The following is a 19250-nucleotide window of genomic DNA, read 5'->3' as shown; positions in this document are numbered from 1 at the left end:
CATCAGTGGGTCGCCGACACCAGTCGCCTGCTATCTGGGCGTGAATACATCGACGCCCTCCGCGCCCGCATCAACGCCTTCCCTACGAAGGCACGGCGCAGTCGCGGGCGGGAGGCGGACACCAGATGCCGCGCGGGGTGCCAGGCCGTGGAGACCGCCAACCACGTACTTCAGGCTTGCTTTAGGGCGCACGGGTCCCGGGTCAAGCGCCATGACGCTGTTGTGCGTTATGTCGCCCGTGGACTCGCGCAGAGGGGCTTCAATGTTTCCGTGGAGCCCCACCTCCGAACACCTGAGGGCATCCGCAAGCCTGACGTGGTGGCGGTCAAAGACGGCATCGCCCGCGTGGTCGACGCCCAGATAGTCGGAGACCATCTCCGGCTCGACTGGTGTCATTCCCAGAAGGCGGCCTACTACGACACGCCGTCCATCCGGCGTGCCATCTCCAACCTGCACCGTGACGTTGAGGAGGTGACTGTGTCCACCGCGACGTTGAACTGGAGGGGTGTATGGTCTCCAGCGTCGGCGAGGGATCTCGCCGCCTTAGGCTTCCGACCCCGAGAACTGGCGGTGCTGAGCACCCGTACACTACAGAGCTGCTGCAATAGTTACAAAATCTTCGAGCGTATGACGGCTCCTAGTCCGAAGCAACGTGTCGGCGTCGGCTAGGCTGCTGGTTATTTTCTTCGCCTTGACTCCTGAGGCCTATCCACAGGAGGAATACTCCGTCTTTGTTCTTCCTTGCTTTTCTTCGTTTAATCTTGTTTTTTGTTTCCTTCTCTTTTCTGCATATATATGTTAATATTACTACCTTTTGGTGTTCGCCTTGTAAGTCCCACCTCGGTGCAGGACAATGGCGTGTATAACAACACCTATATACATCACAATTTTCTGTAACATATATGTGTTATTCATGAATAATGAATAAAGACGGCTGGAATAGGTAATTCAAATGCTTCCTACAAATAAGGCAATTGCATAATTTCTTGAGTGAAAATGAAAGTGTTTTTGTAGACATGATGTAAACAGGATATAAATGAGCGTTACATAGAGCTTGTCTACAAGTTAACACTTTTCCCAGACCCAAGGTTAGAAAATTGAATGCTCATTTCGAACGTTTACTTCGAGAGAACTGCAAAACAGACTGTACTTTGCACTTATTTTTGTATAGTTTGATCTATAGACGCTTGATTTTATTAAAGTCAGCACTCAGCAGTGTGTGTTTAAAAGCTGGACAAGTTACAGAACATAGCAGTAACTTTCTAGAAAGAGCAGAATAACAATTTACCTTTTACTATTTCTGTAGAAACTGAAACATTTCACAAATACATCGCTTAAATGTGTGGGCTGCGTCTTGTAGCGCTGTTCAGAGGCAGCGGCGGTTCCTTCGTGACGTCACAGCCTCAGCCAATGGCAGGACAGAACGCTTACTGCTCAACTTTATTTTTTACGGACCTTGCCACAGCCCACCCCGCCTCCAGCGCTGCAGTCTGTCTCGTAACGCAAGAGCGTGCAGCGCTTTTGGTGGGGGAAGTGGCCTCCCCCAGAAGAACCCTGCCACTGGCCTACAGGGGCATCCAAAATCAGTTGCCCGTTACCTGCCTAGCGCTGTAGACCAGCGTGCAGTGATACACGTCGTTCTGTTCGTGGGATCTTAATTGCAGGTGTCAGACAGTTAATTTTGTATGCTTACTGATATACTTCGGTATCCGGAAGTGATGGATGAGCACCCTGCATTGCAAGAAAATGTGCAGAATATGGACGAAAGGAGGTATTTATGGTTTCACATAAGACACTGCGTGAAATGGGATTTTCTTGGAAAAGATCTATAAGTAAACGAAAGATTATGATAGAACGGATATAATTGACGGGCGATATTAGTACCCGAACCAAATGAGGAAATTAAGGGAGCTAGGCAGAAAATTTCTTTTATATTGATGAAACTTGGGTGGACAACAATATTAATTACAGAAACGTGTCCACCGTGACGTTGAACTGGAGGGGGCGTGGTCTCCTACGTCGGCGAGGGACCTCATCAACTTGGTGTTCCGATCCCGAGAGCTGGCAGTTCTGAGTGCCCGAGTTCTGCAGAGCTGCTGCATCAGCTACCGGATCTTCGAATACATGACAGCGAATTGGCTGATGCCACGTGTGGGCGTCGGGTAGTGCGCTGGTTATCTTCTTATTCCCTGACTCCTGGGCAGGAGGAATAACGTCCTCGTTCCGCTTTCTCTCTTTCTATCCATTACTTGTTTCCTTCCTTTCTTATGATATATATAGATATACTCTGGTGTGTCGCCCATTGTAAGTCCCCACTTTGATGGTGGGCACAGCGAGGTAACTAACACCTGTGTACCTTATCTTACCAATTTTGTATACGTATATTGTGTGTGTTATTCCAATGTATGGAATAAAGACGGCTTTCGTAAGTCTGTAGAGAAAGCAATGCTCTATAAAGAAATGCTGTGTGAAGTTTACCTGGTGCTGGGTCATAACCACTGTATTGGGAGTGCTGCTGCTGCTTTAAGATTTAGACAACCATCAAGTGATGTCAAAGAAAAATTATCTCCCTGTTTGGAAGAGGTCAAGCACCAGCCACTTGAGTCAGTTAAGGTTGAAATTCAGCTGAATTGCTAAGATTACCCTTTAGTCCTTGCAGACACAAGCAAGTGTCCTGATTACAACTTTTGTCACTATTTGTTCAGTGAAGCTTTCCAGAAAAATTACAGGCCAACAGACTTCAAAAAAGAAGGAATGTGGCTATTGCAACAGAGATTAGAGGAATACAATAGCGAAGTTGGAACTGTGTGTGCCAAGATGATTCTGAAAGATGATAATTATACAGTATGGTAAGAGTACATTTACAAATTTGTAGTCTGATGAGAACTTTACACACATACATTTAGCTACTACTAGTATCTGCAAAATTCTTTTTCAGCATTTGCTCACCACTGATGCAGGAACTCCATGCTCATGTAAAAGCTGCTTCCAAACTCGTATTTATGGATTCTACTGGTTCCCTGGACTATGATAGCAGCAGAGTGTCTGTTTTATTTACAGTCTGTGTTGATGTTTACCACCTGGAGTTTTGATTATGTCTTCAGAAAGCTGTGGAGTTATAGAATGGGATTACAGTTGCTGAAAGAGATTGTGGGGGAAAATATTTTTTGGGGAAAACATCAATGGCCTAAGTGTGTTCCTGATTGACGACAGTCAGTGCAAAATGTATATTTCTTGTCCTGCAGGCAGTGTGGCACTGGCTTGTCAAAGCAAAAAACGCTATACCACAGCAAAAATAGAGCGAGTTCTTCCAGAATTTCAACAAACTAATGTTTGCACCAACAAAAAACTAAGCTGTGGTAAACTATAATGTAGCAAGAGCAAATATTGGTGAAAATCAATCAAATTTATTTAAAATACTTGGAAGAGAATTAGAATAGGAGAGAACTGTAGACTGTTTCACATCAACAAGGTATTCTTATAGAAGGGCACAACGCCAATAATATAAGTGAGGTTGTCATGAGAATTTTGAAGGCCAGAATTTTTGAGAGGATGCCTGCCTTCAATGAGGTGCAGATGGTGAACTTCTTTCTCACAAAGGTGAATTTTTATTTTCAGAGGAGACTTCTCGATACTGCTAATGGAGCAAGTCCTATAAAGGCCCCTTGACAGAAAATTCTAGAAAAGATCAGACAAGTCTGTGAGGATTGTTCTGCTGGTTCCCAGTGAAGAAAGAGAGAATCATTATTACATTGTAAATATGGCTGTTCTTGTTTGCACTTGTTGCCAAGGCAATACAGGGAAGATCTGCAAACATGCCGACTGGCAAAGTACTGTTTTACCATCAGGGAGGCAATGGGTAATGACAGTATACGTACACTACAAATGAGGAGCCTCCTGAAGGATGGCTAGTGCATCTGTATAGGTCTCAGAATGCAATGGCTTTAAATTCTTCTGAACTTTTGGAGCAAACAGACAGAGGATTGTTCTGTGAAAGCCAAGAAGAGATGCGAGAGCCATTTCACACAGAGACAGTTCAGAACAAAAGAAATAATGATTTAACAGACTCTCAGAAGAAATAATGATTTAATAAAATAAATACAAGCTCATCTCAGATTTTTCAAATAAATCCCCCAAGGAAACGAGGACAGGGCTTGAAGCCATGTGCGAAAAATTGAGGAAGTTTAAAACTCCATCTGCATGTGCATCTTATTTGGCAAATTTTGGCGAAGATAAATAAAACATAAATTTAAATAAAAGGTATGTACAGCAAGTAATTCAATATTTTATGAATTCTCATATTTGTTATAGAACAATAGAGGAAAAATCTTTACTATATTCCCACTTAGATCACTGCAATTAGCAGAAGAAAGAACACTAATGTAGGTGTCACCTGGGAGGAAGACAGAGATCCCACACTAAGCGAAGCAAAGAATTTGTAAAAACATTAGAAATTTCTAAAATGGTAATTATTACATTCCTAAAGTCAAGTATGACAGTTTGAAATTTATCTATCAACTTTCCTTTCCCCAAAGGGCATATACGTATATGGAATCGAGCAATTATTATTTAACATTTTTAAGTTTGAGGAACCACTTCTAGCACTGCTTCCAATGTTTCTTGCAGTGTTCATCTCTTGCTATTGCCTAACTTGCATAAACTTAATACTGTGTGCTAATGGTGGTGTAACCACTGAAACTAATGCACCAAAGAAATAAGAAATTGCCACTGAAAACTACCTCCAGCCTGACTCCACGTCCAGGAAGGATATGCGCTACAGCAGGCAAGTTTCAGGCACCATTTTTAAAATAATTCTTATTTTATCTGAAGGCAGCTCTATTAGCATAATAAAGACAAAGAAAATTCTCAATTATGATTTGATGTAACTGAAAAGGAGAATAAGTTGGAGACATTGCTATTGAAAAAATTAGTCACTCTGCACCTTGAACTTGGGGTGGAAAATTCCATTACACAGCAAATACACTGCAAATCAGTCAAAGTGTTTATACATTCATTTTTCATTTGGGGGAAAAAATTAAAGAAAAAAGAAAACAGTGTTATTTGACGTGTTTGCACTGGAGGTTCACTTCTGTGCAAGCAGCATTGTGTATTTCCATACACCTTGACTTGTGATTTTCTCACGCAAATATGAATGTGCACACATGGTTCACAACATATCTTGTTCCAAAGCAGTGGCATTGTACATTATGGAATAATTGCTGATGGGTAATAGCGCTAAATGTTTAACACAACTTTCTGATTGGCAGTTGCCTCAACGTACCCATTAGTTCAAAATCTCCATCCTGACAATGATTCAGACACTAGGACATCACACTAGATCAGGGGTCTCCAAAGTTTTTAGTCCGTGGGCCACATTGACTCCTCCACGAAGTTATAAGGGCCAAGATCTACCGTAGCACTCCATGCTCACCGTAATGTAAGGCTAAAGGAAAGACGGAATCGCAAAAATCGAAGGTTGTGGGAATAGTTAGCACTGGAACGAACTACGATTTTTATTTAATTACATAATTTTGATTGGTGGACGTGCCTGACTGAAATTCTAGCGTATTTTATTCTGGCGAATTTCACCGACAAAAAAGTATGTCCGCACATTCTTCACGAAAGCGTCCTGCAAAGTTAACGAAATCTCAAAATCACTGTTAGCAACACTATTACTGCAAGACGTAACAGAGGTAGAGTATGTCAACGCATTGTTGTTTCAAGCGGCGCAACAATACGTTTAGTTATGTAGTCTTGTAGCGAGTAGCAGAGCTAGAGCATATATTTGATAGTTCTGTTGCGTTATTGTGCCTATGTTGCGAGTGTCTCCCGAGTTTTTTTAGTGTTTTTTGCGCTGTACTAGTAGGTGAGACAACAAAGTGTGGACAATTCAAAGTTTGAATTCGAAGAGACAAGGAAAAAGCTGAAAATCGAAATACATGTAGCACGACATGAGTATTTTTTCACTGTATTTTTTAGTGTAACTACAGTGTAATTGTGAGTATTTAATTTAGTAATTAAAGTACCTTAAAAACAAATTCATTGCATTTTGTTTAAGGCAGACTACTCCCTAGTTTTATTAGTATTAAAGAGCACAATTTTATTTTCAGGTTATAATCTTTTGTGGAGTTCTGTAAAAAGCTTGGGCCACAATCCTCTGCACATTTTTTAAAGTTCCTCCCCATTTATAAGTGCTCCCAAGATTATTTGGAGATGTTTTTAGTGCAATCCATAGTCGTGGTGGGTGGAATAACAATCCAACAGCTCGACAGTTCATATCTGCCTATGAGAGACTCCTGATTCACAATTAAATTCGTGAATCGGACAGAGGCAATTGTATAGCCCTGGAAGAGATCCCTATTTTGACACACAGTGGTCAGACTATAGAACAACAAATCAATTTCACCAGTGAACGTAGGCAATTATTAGATATAGAAACCCATTTGGTGTGCCATGATCATGATTACGTTGAAGCTGAAATGATTCTCTCTGAAGTGGCAACCCATATTGTTGTTTACATTTCAGGATTTGTGGTTCGTCACTTAGAGATAACTTTAAAGTGTAAAACATGCTTGTCGGTGTTGCGAGGGGAAGGGACTCATACTGCCTAGTCTCTTATACACAGAAAGAGTATAGATGGTTTGATTTCACCATCTGACGATGTTGTGGACATTTGTATGTGTTCTGAAAAAGCATTTAGAAAATACACTGCTGAAATAGGAGGGTTCCTGTGAAACATCTTATTACTAAATGTGTGTCAGAGGTACTTGGCACTTTTCTGTTCAAGCCTGTGTTTGAGGAATTGGGAGAGCACATTATCTAATCACTTGGTACTGCTGATCAAAGCTATTGCGAAAAGGTACCTGCTGACACGTCAGAAACATGCTGCAAAATGTGTAAGAGATTCACTCCATGAAAAAAATTGAGCACAGCATACACCAAATTAGTTCTTTTTAAAGGTCAATGAATTTGTGAACTTTGCTTTCCACACTTCTTTCCTCTATGTTATTTAATTTTCCCTTTTAAAGCTGTGTTTGAGGGTACATATGAAAGCTTTACCCCCCTTTTTGTAGAAGTATTTTAATGAGGTAGTGTGTGCTTCTGGTGGCAGTGCATTAAACAGTTTCTTCTCCAGGGTATATATAGCCATTGTGAATTTTTTAAAGGGCTGGTCAATTTTTAAATGTGACGTGTATTGTGATGATGAAATTATTACCTTAATTTGTAGCTACATGTAGTTTAAAGAGTACTGCATTTAGTAACGGTGTTCATTATATCGAGAGTTTAGTGGTTTCAGAAGGAAAATTGTGTTTCTTGACTTACACCACTAAGACTTTCAATGGCTCATTTGTAAACTGATCCAGGAAATTGGATCACTCCTATGATACGCAGCTGTCATCTGAAAGTGTTTTTTTCACATTTGTTCTGTGGGATTTTTTATCACCAGTTCTACCCATACTACTTCATGTTCTGATAGATACATAATATTCAAAAGCCCATTTCATACTTACTTATTTTTACATTTGCTGTTAACACTGTCCAGATACTAGTATAACTGTCTTGTTGGCTTGTTATTGGCACAAAACATTATGTAACCTGAGGACATTGAACGTATGTAAGTGCTTTGTTGTAACCCAAATGCCGATATTAATATTGTACCGTATCCCAAAAGATTAAAATGTTTCTCAAAACTACATTATTTACAGCGTTCCCAAAAATTTTGTTAGTCCCACACTTCACATATAAGATAATACGGAATGTTAGTGGATAAAATGAGATTGAAACACTGACAATTTGATAATGCAAGAACACAGCTTGGTAATTTGTACTTTAAAATGTGTTTTAGTGAGTCGAAATGTACAAAACATCATAGTATGCCATTTATTGTTTCTCTCCTATTTTATCCTTTACTTTTGCAAACTTTATCCCATGGAAGTTTGCAGTGTGTTACAGTAATTGAAAAAGGTGAGTGATAAAACAATATTGTGGAAATGTAATGCTAGTTTAAATGCTATGTGCAAGAAATGGTTCCAAGTGTAGCACTTGTTTAAGATATTTTGTTTTATCCAACAATGAAACAAATAAAAAAAGAGGTAGGTTAAAACAGTCAAGGTGCCTCACTCTTTTCCATTATATACATTGCAGTGAAATTTCAGACTACTGCACATAAGTACCTATCATCAGCAAGTGTGTAGCTTGACTTGCAGGTTGAAATTTGAACATGCATGTATGCAGGGCATCCTAATTTAAGTATTGGTGATTTTAATAGCAGTGTTGTCCTTTACACAAATTTGTGTAATTGAGATTTGTTTAACAGTTCATGATTAGTATCAAAACCGCTCCTTAATGACATGTATTGACTTATATACTAAAGGAAGGTTTCCTAATTATCATCCAACATGTAGGCCTATTGTGCTATTAATAATGACACACAGAGCAACAGTTGTGATTTCATAGTGTTCACATGTTTAAACTACAATGGTACTGAAAATCCCATTGTGTGTACTTGTACAGGGTGGCGCTGGGGAACGGGAAATTTTCAACGTTACAGTTGGCAGCACTGTACCGCCGGCAGGTGTTCGAAACTTTGCACAATTGATGTGAACGCAATGCCATTTAGTAATCATGGAGAATTGGACTGGTGCGGAACGTGCAGTAGCTGTGAGAGCGTTTTACAAAAATGGTGATAGTGCGACTGCCGCGCAGAGAACATTTCGACAGCATTACCAGCTTGGACGTCATGAACGTGTTCCATCTGCGCATGCAATTACAACGTGGGTGCGTAATTTTGAAGAAACAGGATCTGCCATGAAAAAGAAACCTCCAGGTGGCATTCCAACGGTAGTACCCCAGAGAACATTGCAGCTGCTAGAGCTGCAATCGAGAGAAGTCCCGCCGCTCCGTTCGACAGCATGCATCTTAGCTAGGGATTAAGCGACGAAGCTTACAAAGAATACGGCACGAATTAGACTTCCATCCCTATAAATTGCAGATCTTAAAGGCAAGGTGTACCGTAAGCGTCCTGCAACAATCCATGAACTGAAGGAGAACATTGAAAACGAAATCACTGCCATTCCCCAAGATTTGCTACACCGCGCATTCCAGAGTTTTCATAACAGGCTGTTAGAGTGTGAACGTCGAATGGGAGCACATCTTTCCGATGTCATCTTTAAAAAGTAAAGAGACACCTTTGGACATTTTGATTGTAAAGACATACTGAATAATGGTATACTGAATACATTCACTTTCGTTAATAAATTACTAGTTTTATGAATTTACTCATGGACATGACGTTATTTCGAAATTTCCCGTTTCCCTGCGCCACCCTGTACACGTTTGCTGTCTTGACATTCACAAAAGCACTATCATATGCTTATTTTTCTCGACAAAGCACAAACGATGTTTGTATTTACAAATGAAATTTTGTGTAAGTGTGTAAACGAGTAAGAAATATCATCCGGTATGCAAACAAGCATAGCTTTCGGGTTCTGCTTTCAGTTTACATCGACACAGATACAGTAAAAGGCGATTTGAGTTTGAAAAGAGATTCGAAATTCGTATCCAAACGAAACACTTAAGTTAACGAGACCAAATCAGTTGTATTGCTGGGGCAAAAACGCCTGAAAAAGCTATTCTGACGTTGTGTTATGCATGTAAACATTGTAACACTCAGCAACTTCCCAGACATAACGCAATTCTAACAAGAGCCCTCACACTGGTTTGAGCGAAACCTCTCAAATCTGTGGGTTCAAACCACATCTACGCAGAGAAGTTGGAGCGTGTGGACAGGAGATCGCCGCAAATCTGGCGCGAAACAGCTGTTTGCTCAGTCTAGTGTTTGTATTTGTGCGCACAGGGCTTTAAAATGGCTGATACTCGTCAGTGTTCTCGCGAGTTTCTAAGTGAATTCATTGAAATATACAGAAACCACCCGTGTTTGTGGAAGATTAAAAGTAAAGAATATAGTGACCGAGACAAAAAGACAGCAGCATACAATGCTCTAATTGAAAAATTGCGGGCAGTTGACGCATCGGCAAACAGAGCAACAGTAATAAAAAAAAAAAAGTTCGTTGCGAACTGTTTACCGAAAAGAGTTATTCAAAGTTCAGAAATCTAGATGATCTGGTGTAGGAGTAGATCAAGTATACCAGCCATCGTTATGGTTATGGCTTGGCTTTAATATTTGTGCCAAATAGTGATGGGGAGCTCGTGAATGAGTCGTTCAAATGAACGCTTCACTCCAGTGAAGTGTGAACTAACCACTCAATTTCAATGAACTGGTACTTCAAACTCTTCACAGATAGCACACTCCACACTTTTTTCTAGTTCACTCACTCTCTTCCCCTCTCCCTCCCCAAGTACATTGGCGCTACGTCACTCATTCTCCCTTCACTTCAGTCCTCCCTCTACTGCCTGTCGACGAATCGCGCGGTGTTTCTGGGTAACGATAGGGTTAGGTGTGGTACAGGCGCTGAGGGGCGAGGGGAAGGTAGCGTCAGCTGCTTCCTGCAGTGCTGACATCATTACCAGCGACTATTTGTGGAGTTATACTTCGCGTCTACGGGTAAGCTACCGTTGGCAGCGCTTGCAGACAAATGAACATTAAAATACAAAAGAAGAGGCTGGCTGTGTGAGCACGCACAGCCAACATGAAAATAAAATGCTTATCTTGTTAGTCTGGAACTGAAGCATGCGTGGAATCCACGCTTGAAAGATAATCGTTCATGTAGGAATGTTTATCTCGTACACATTATTGAAATAATTACACTAAATGTCAATTTGAGGATTGTCCTAATTAAATTTAAAAAAATACACATATATGTTTATGAATAAACATCAACGGATTTGGTGAATCTTCAGAGATTTCCGTTTAAAAACATAATTTGTTCCACTTTTTTCCCTGTCAGGCGATTTCTTCTGTCAGCTATAAGGTGTCCTGCCTTCGAGAACACTCTTTCACACGGCGTGGAGGTTGCGACAATACACAGTCGTATTTTTGCAAGTTCAAAGAGCGAGGGGTATACTGACAGCCGTTCAGACCACCACTGAAGTGGATTGCCTTGTCTCTGTAGCAGGGGCTCTTGTAAATATTTGTCCACTTCCACTATTGCAGCAGCTCTCGGGTGTGGATTACTCTGCAGCCTGGAAAACACTTCATCAAATTCGAGCCAGAGACTGGAAGTTGATCCAGTGGTTGGAACTGAGATTGTTGCAGTAGCAGTGGATGTGTTCGTCACAAATTTCTCATAGTGCCTGATCAGGTTTAAGGGGGGACGTACATGAAAATGACCAAATTTGTGAAAAAAATTTTATTGGCTCTTCATTTACTACATGGTATTGAAATTTCAATTACCAAATATTACGTTCCAATTCCGCTTCTAAGGGGGAAAAAAATAATAATTTGTAATAGCTTGCACAGGGCGACGCCCCCCCATCTTGGTCTTCATCCTCTCGTATATCTATTTATACTGCGTTTTTTTCCAGTTTTGTGCAGTCACAATGCAGGGAACGTTTGTGTACTACATCAAGAAGGCTGTGGAATAATATCTCTGCCGCTGGTTTTATATTCTTTGATTTATAGCGTTTGTTTACGAGTGTTTGTTTGGAATACATTTTTACGAAAGTTGTAAGTAGACTTGTTATTATATTTTGCAGCATGCCGCGTTCTAGTAAGGTGTTTAAAAAGGTTAGAAAGTGTCAAGCTTCTCGATGTAGTAAAGACAACTTGAAAACCAGCCCCATAATAACAAATGGAAACGATACTTCAACCAAGAAAGCGAGTGCTTCGAGAAGGAAAATTGACAGCTGTCAATCACTTGATGATTGTGGCTCAGACACTCAAGCTACTAGTGGTTTTAGGCTTATTGATTTGAAAATACTATCTGATATTATATCATCTGCTTGTGTATGTGCTGACTGTGGTGCAAAAAGTTTGAGATTATATGACGAAGAAAACAGAATTGGAATAGTGTGTATGTTGCATCTTACTTGTGAAAGCTGTCATTCAGACACTGCTTTTAGAACTTCGGCATCAAGTAACCGGATATATGAAGCAAATATGCGTTTAATATATGGCATGAGATGTTTGGGCATAGGCAGGGAAGGTACCAGACTGTTTTGTGGGATCATGAACATGCCACAACCAAGTGCTAGGTACACCACTGGAAATAAAACACTGCTAAGTGCTCTTCAAGAGGAAGTGGAAGAAAACTTGAAGTCCTCTGCAAAGGAAGCTGTGAAGATGAATAGTGAACTAAAGACAGAAGCAGATAACACGCCAGACACCGATTTGTGTGTGTCATGTGATGGAACGTGGATGAAGCGTGGACATACATCACTGTATGGAGTATCATCTGTCATTAGTGTTGATACTGGAAAAATTCTTGACGTTCAGGTAATGAGCAAATATTGCTATAGCTGTGTACTCGGAAAGAGAGCTGGTGAAGTGGAAGAAAATAAGTGGCAGGTTGAACACAAGAAAGTGTGCTGTAGAAATTATTCTGGTTCTAGTGGTGGAATGGAACCTGCAGCTATGAAACTTATGTTCCATCGAAGTGTGGAAAAGTACGGTGTTAGATACACAAAATACCTTGGTGATGGTGACTCCAGCTCCTTCAAAACTGTTTTGGAAAGTGAACCTTATGGTCCCCATTGTGCTATAGAAAAGTTGGAATGTGTTGGACATGTGCAAAAACGAATGGGAGGCAGACTTTTAAAATTGAAACGTGAATTGAAGGGCAGGAAACTTGAGGATGGAAAACTTTTAGGTGGTCCCAACAGACTCACAGACAAAGAAATTCATTCTTTACAAGTGTACTATGGCAAGGCAATAAGGGACAACAGTGGAAATTTGAATAACATGCAGAAGGCTGTGTGGTCTATTTATTTTCATAAACTATCCACAGATGACAAACCTGTACATAATTTGTGTGACATATCGTGGTGCAAATTCAAGCAGGCTGAGCGTGATGGCATGAACTATTCACACAAGCACAGTTTACCTGTGGCTGTTTTAAGTGCTATAAAACCAACATTTAGGTGTTTAGCAGAGCCAGACCTCCTACGAAAGTGTGTGCATGGAAAGACACAAAACCCTAATGAAAGTTACAACTCACTGATTTGGAAACGTTGCCCAAAAACAACATTTGTTTCAACAATTATTGTTGAAATTGCTGCATATGATGCTTGTTTAGTTTTTAACAATGGTAATCTTGGAAGAATAAAAACTCTACAGAGGCTAGGATTTCATCCAGGAGCTTTCACCTATTCAATATTGAAGGACATCGATGACAAAAGAGTTGCTGCGGCTGATATTACAGCCAATAAAATTGAACAGCAGGTTAACCAAAGAAGACAAGCAAAGAAGAGACTGCTTGCAGATGAAGAGGAGTATGCATATGGCTTGCACTAGTTCACACAGAGACGGTAAGACCTAATACAAACACTATCAAATCATTGATTCAGTTTTCCCGTAACTTACATTTTTATAACTTTATGTACCTTTTTCTCAAAAACCACAAAAGGTAGAGAAGTGAAATTTGGTATATGACTAGTCAGTACTATAGTGAAAAATTCTGTGGAAGGAATTTTCATTTAATAAAATAGTAAGGTATTTATGGTAGAAAATATTCCTTAAATTTGATATATTATTTTTCAGGGAAATTGGGAGACCCGTAAAAACTGAACAAAAGAAGATATAAAAATTCTGCTCCACAGAGTTTTGTAATTATTTGGTATGAAAGTGTGTACAAAAATTCATTAACATTGCTCTCACAGTTTTCTCAAAAAAGGAACATTTGTAATTACATTGTTGAAAAAAAATTAATTGTTAATAATTAAAGATGTAAAAGGTCAATAAAAATGAAAATTTAGGTTCATATGCGCATAACATTTCTTAATAACTGTACCAAATTTGGATTGATTATCTTAAAAAATTAGAGTTTTATAAAATACTTTTAAAATTACTGCAGTTTCGTGTACGTCCCCCCTTAATTTCACCTTCTCAGCAGAATTTTTATCAGAAAAACCATGTAATTTGAGCCGGGGACCCAATGCGGTTGCTTCCGCGAAAATGGAATTTTCCTCTATATTTCTAAATTGTCGTTTTAGGTCTTCAGCTAACTTTCCGGCCATCTGTTGCACGTCTACATGAATTTCAGTGTTATTAACAAACCTGCAACACCATTTTTTCAACGAGCGACTAAGTTGTATAACTTTAGAAGCAGTGACAACATTTTCACTTGACATTTCCTCAGTGCAGTCTTTGAAAACTTTCAACAGGTCACAGGCTTGTGTTACACTTGCAATGTCCTCTGCAGTCAGATTTGGAAGATCTGGATAATTCAGAATGATAACTGTCATTAGGGAATTCTTAACCTCGATTATTCTTCGCAGCATATCATAGGTTGAATTCCATCTTGTAACAGTGTCCTGTTTTAGTGTCAGAACTGGCTCTTAACTGTTACTGCATCTTTTTCAGTTTCGTGCAGGCCTGCGAACTTCTTTTAAAAAATTCAACATTTTTTTTTGCTTTATTCAGAATGGGTTGAATGTGCGGAAGCCCATTCTGAACAATTAAATTGAGTGTGTGCGCAAAGCAGGGGATGTGTTTCCAGGCTGTGAGTCTTATAGCTGCCACAATGTTAGCAGCATTGTCGCTGACAACACAGACGACTTTTTCTTGAATGCCCCATTCCCTTGTGACACGTAGCAGTTCTTCCGAGAGTTTTTCTGACGTGTGCCTTTCGTCGTATTTAAAGCACTCTAGGAGGGAAGACGCCAGCTCCAGGTCTTTAACGTAGTGTGCTGTCACCGACAAATAACTCTCATTTGTAGCTGAGGTCCACCCATCCATTGTCAGCACAACCGCTTCCGCAGAATTAATTTTGGCTCTCACAATTTCTTTCATCATGGCGTACTGTTGCTGTAGCAGCGTATTGGAAATGGTCTTCCGAGATGGCATTCTGTAAGCACCATTCAGTTTGCCTACAAAACTTTGGAAATGTTTGCTTTACACTATGTTGAAGGGCAAATAATCCTTTACAACAGTCTGCAGAAGTGCGAAATCTATCTCCTGATTTCTTTTGTTAGAAAGAGGTTTCGGAAAATACATGGGTAATGTACCGTGATATGGAGGTCTGCTTTCTGATACTGAAGTGGTACTGTTATTTTCTGGCACCAACTGCTGTTCGCTTCTGGCATTAGCTGATGTTAGTTCCGGATTGTGCGGGTTTTTTATCCAAGAAATATCGGAAGATGCAGGAGCATGGGGCGCTAAGCGTCTGACTGACAATGACACTGTTGGATGCAGCACTCGAACATGACGCGCTAGATTAAACGTATTTCCTCCTTTATATAAAATACACTTAGAACAATAATTGCACTTTGCTTTCCCATCACCTAAATCGGCGAAGAAACCCCAAATTTCACTACTTTTACGCGATCGCGAATTGCTAGCCATTGTATAAGAGTGAACAGACACAAAAACTGCTTTCGAAAGAAAATAAAGAGGGATTTTACCTGAAATCGTACCAATGACTACAGGTGACAGTTTACGTTTTGAATTTGGAGGGTTATTATTCTCGACAAAAATAAAATCTACAGGAAAACTTCTGAATAATTACTTAACGAAGGTATATAGACTTTGTAACAGTGGTAAACATATTCATTCTATTTTGGTTTAAATTTTAAAAGGAACAAAATTGGACTGCATTTCGTTGGTAGCCCTAGTTTTCAGTCCATGAATACAACAAATAAGGTTTCACTTGGCAGATAAAGACTTTTTTGGGCGCTTCATGAGAAAATGTTGAGAAATATTAAATGTAATCCCTTCTTTATATGTGACAGGTTTCTCTGTTTATCTTTCCTTTGTCCCCTTCGACCATGCTCTATTTAACTCTCAGACACTGTAAGAGCGTAAAACGTTGCGTTCACGTTACTGCATAGTTCGGCAATCTGTTGGTAAAATTATGAAGTATTACGAAGCTTCATTGTGCGAGCGAGGCGAAGCGAGCATAGCCGCGGCTGAGCGGCGAACTGGGCAACTTCGCCAGCCTTCCGCACTTCATGAATGAACTACTTCATTTGAACGCTTCACGGCAAAGTAGTTCGGCCATCTGTTGGTAAAATTATGAAGTATTACGAAGCTTTATTGTACGAGCGAGGCGAAGCGAGCGTAGCCGCGGCTGAGCGGCGAACTGGGCAACTTCGCCAGTCTTCCGTACTTCATGAATGAACTACTTCATTTGAACGCTTCACGGCAAAGAGTGAAATGAATGAAGTAGTTCACGAGAATGAACGAGCTCGACCCATCTCTAGTGCCAAAGATAGTCATACGTGAAACAAGGGACTATCGATATCGATACTTTCTCTGCGGCTATCGACATGCATTGTTTCGATCGCTGGTTTTGTTTGTTCTATGTTTTGAGAGGCGTGCGGTGTGGTGCTGTGATCCTCGACATAATTTTCATTTTGCTGTGTTGTTTTGTGTTCGTTTGTTGCATATTATCGCACAGGTTGCCTAGAATTCGTTGCTTCAACCGTAAACAACGGCAACAGATGCACAGTAAAGGGTGTTACAACAAATGTTACACCAGTGGCTCAAGACTGCAACCTCTCAGACCCAGTAAACAATTCACCACCGAGTACTTCTAGAAGGAAACTTGTTTTTGGTGCTAATGAAAATGGAGGCTGTAATATTATGTTGATGTTAACCATAGGGTAAATATATCTGGATTGAGCATTCACATGCGCAGAACAGATTTTGTGTTGTCTACATACATTGCCGGCCTGGGCACGTGTTCTCGGGACGTCGTGTGTTTGTCCGTATAACGCCCTGTATATTTCGAATGTCACTACATCCCTAGTACATACGGATTCTTTGCGTACGTGTCGTGGATTATTTATATATGTTGCGCAGACATTTTAACAGTATCCATTTGATACCGCGAATAAACCACCTATGTAACTTTTAAGGGCAAGTGATACTACATCCTGCTTCTTTGCATAGGTGTCACAGTTCAGATGCACTTGATTTTTGGTATTTTTCGGTATGATGCGGCACTTTGTAGTATTATAGAGCCTGACGTACAGTTTTGCAGTGATAGTCTTGCAAAACGACTTGACGGTACGCTAGTACTTTTGCAAGTGCCCGAAAAACACCGAATTTGCCACACACTAGATTATATTCCTGCTAATTCGTCCTTATTTCTGCGTATTTATTTTTGTTTTTGCGACCTAAAGCACAATTTTTCTTACTGGTGACACTTTGAAGTGTTTATTTAACGCATTTTACGTACTTGCTTCCAGTTTATTAAATAAATAGTAGACTGAGTAAGAAGGGAAAAAAAGGCGATCGGAGAATAAATGTACTGCAAAGCACATACAGTTGGTCATGTAACAGTCAACCAATATAACACTATTAAGGGAAGTAGAAAGGGACACAAATGAAAGAGTTTGGAGACATGTTTACTAGTATTTTACACTTCTTAATCAAATGGCGAAGAAAATAAATTGAAAGCAAAATACACCAAAGAAGATGAATGTGTACTTTGATTAGCTACACTATCGTGTTTTTTATTACATTTGTGCAGAAAATGTATTTAAGCTGAATGCAGAAATTGGTAGTAGGTGCTGTGGAAAATTCAAAATAGTTGGTATAGCATCTACCTTCAGCCACACACGTCCAAATTTCTCTCTGTCTAAACATTCCTCTAGAAAGTGTTTAGTACATACTTGCGGAATATTTTGTGGGGACAAAATTACTCCTCCTTATTTTCTGGAGCCACATTTTTACTCGTTGTTCATCCTTCGGGAAACTAAAATATAAATCACACATAATCATTCTCCATGACCTAGACACACTTAACACGGTCTTCTACTGTATCTTTATAGTAAAAAAAAAAGTTTGGGCACATATTGTACGAAGACTCTTACAGACTCCCACTCTATTAAATTTATCTGTCTCCCATCTTTCAAATCTATAAACATAATCGACAAGTCACTGATAAATGCATGGAGGATAGTATTTGCTGGAACAACTAACCATTCCCTTTCCTGTTCCACTAGCATATCCACGAGAGGAACTGATTGTTCGTAAGCTTTTGTACGAGCCGTAATATCTATTAAATTGGTCTACAGAATCAAGCCTTAATTATAGTGCGTCTCGAAATTTTTAAACATAGCACCCATGAAAAGTTACTATCCCTCCTTTCACATATTTTTCTGTGCATCCGTAGCAACAACAGTAATTCACCATAGCTATTACACTATCAACAAACGGTGAAAACACAACAAAAACTTTGGATATTATAAACGTCAAACTCTGCGGAAAACACACATGCACAGCGAAGTCCCGAAAGCACGTGACAATCCTGGTTTAATGTTGACAACATGCGCAGAACGCAATGCTCACTCCAGAGATATTTACTCTATGATGTTAACATACTGTCACAATTAATATTGGACAATATTATGTGCAAGCATTGCTTTGGTGTTCAGTGTGTTTCTTTGGTGGAAGGTAAGAGTGCCAGGAAAGAACTTATCTGCGATGTGCAGCAAATGCAACGTTGGTGCATCTTGCAAGACATCTAAAATCGCAAACAAAGGTTATGATGTGAATTTGAGGGTAGCATATGGCATGAGCTGTATTGGTAGGGGACAAAAGGCGGCAAGAACACTTGAAAGGTGGCTACACTGTGCCACTGCGCCAGAGAGTGCGCCAAAGAGTACTATTAAGCCGCCTCCACAGTGCTTGTTATGAGATTGTAGAAGTCAGTGGTTGTTAAGAGATCGGAGAGGACAGTGTGTGTGTGCGTGGGCAGAGCTCGTGGTTGTCGTGAAGTTGGAGCGAGATGTTGTAGTAAAGAGCGTTGTTTCATGTCTTATGCAGTTATTTGATGGGAGAGATAGCAGATGATATTGTAATGAGTGCATTCGTCAATATATATAAAGGTAAAATATACTATGTTCGTTTATTTAATTGTGTATCTGAAACAATGCATCACTACAGGTTCAGTCAACAAAGCATCTGGCTTGTGTTCTTGAATTAGAGTGAATTCTGGTTTTCTTGCGTAATTATAGTTTTTCTAAATTTCTTTTGTCACGTCAGTATAATTAATATCAAAATTCTTGTCTTGTTGAAAAATAACCGTGCCAGATGCGTACGTTGAGTCACACTCCCACATACAGAACAGTTACATTTGTGCTTGGATTTTGTAGGTTTTATAGTTGCTGGGGTCTTAATTAATTAA

This window comes from Schistocerca serialis, chromosome 12 (assembly GCF_023864345.2).
Source record: "Schistocerca serialis cubense isolate TAMUIC-IGC-003099 chromosome 12, iqSchSeri2.2, whole genome shotgun sequence".
Taxonomy (NCBI): Eukaryota; Metazoa; Arthropoda; class Insecta; order Orthoptera; family Acrididae; genus Schistocerca; species Schistocerca serialis.
Note: the sequence above shows the minus strand (reverse complement) of the source record.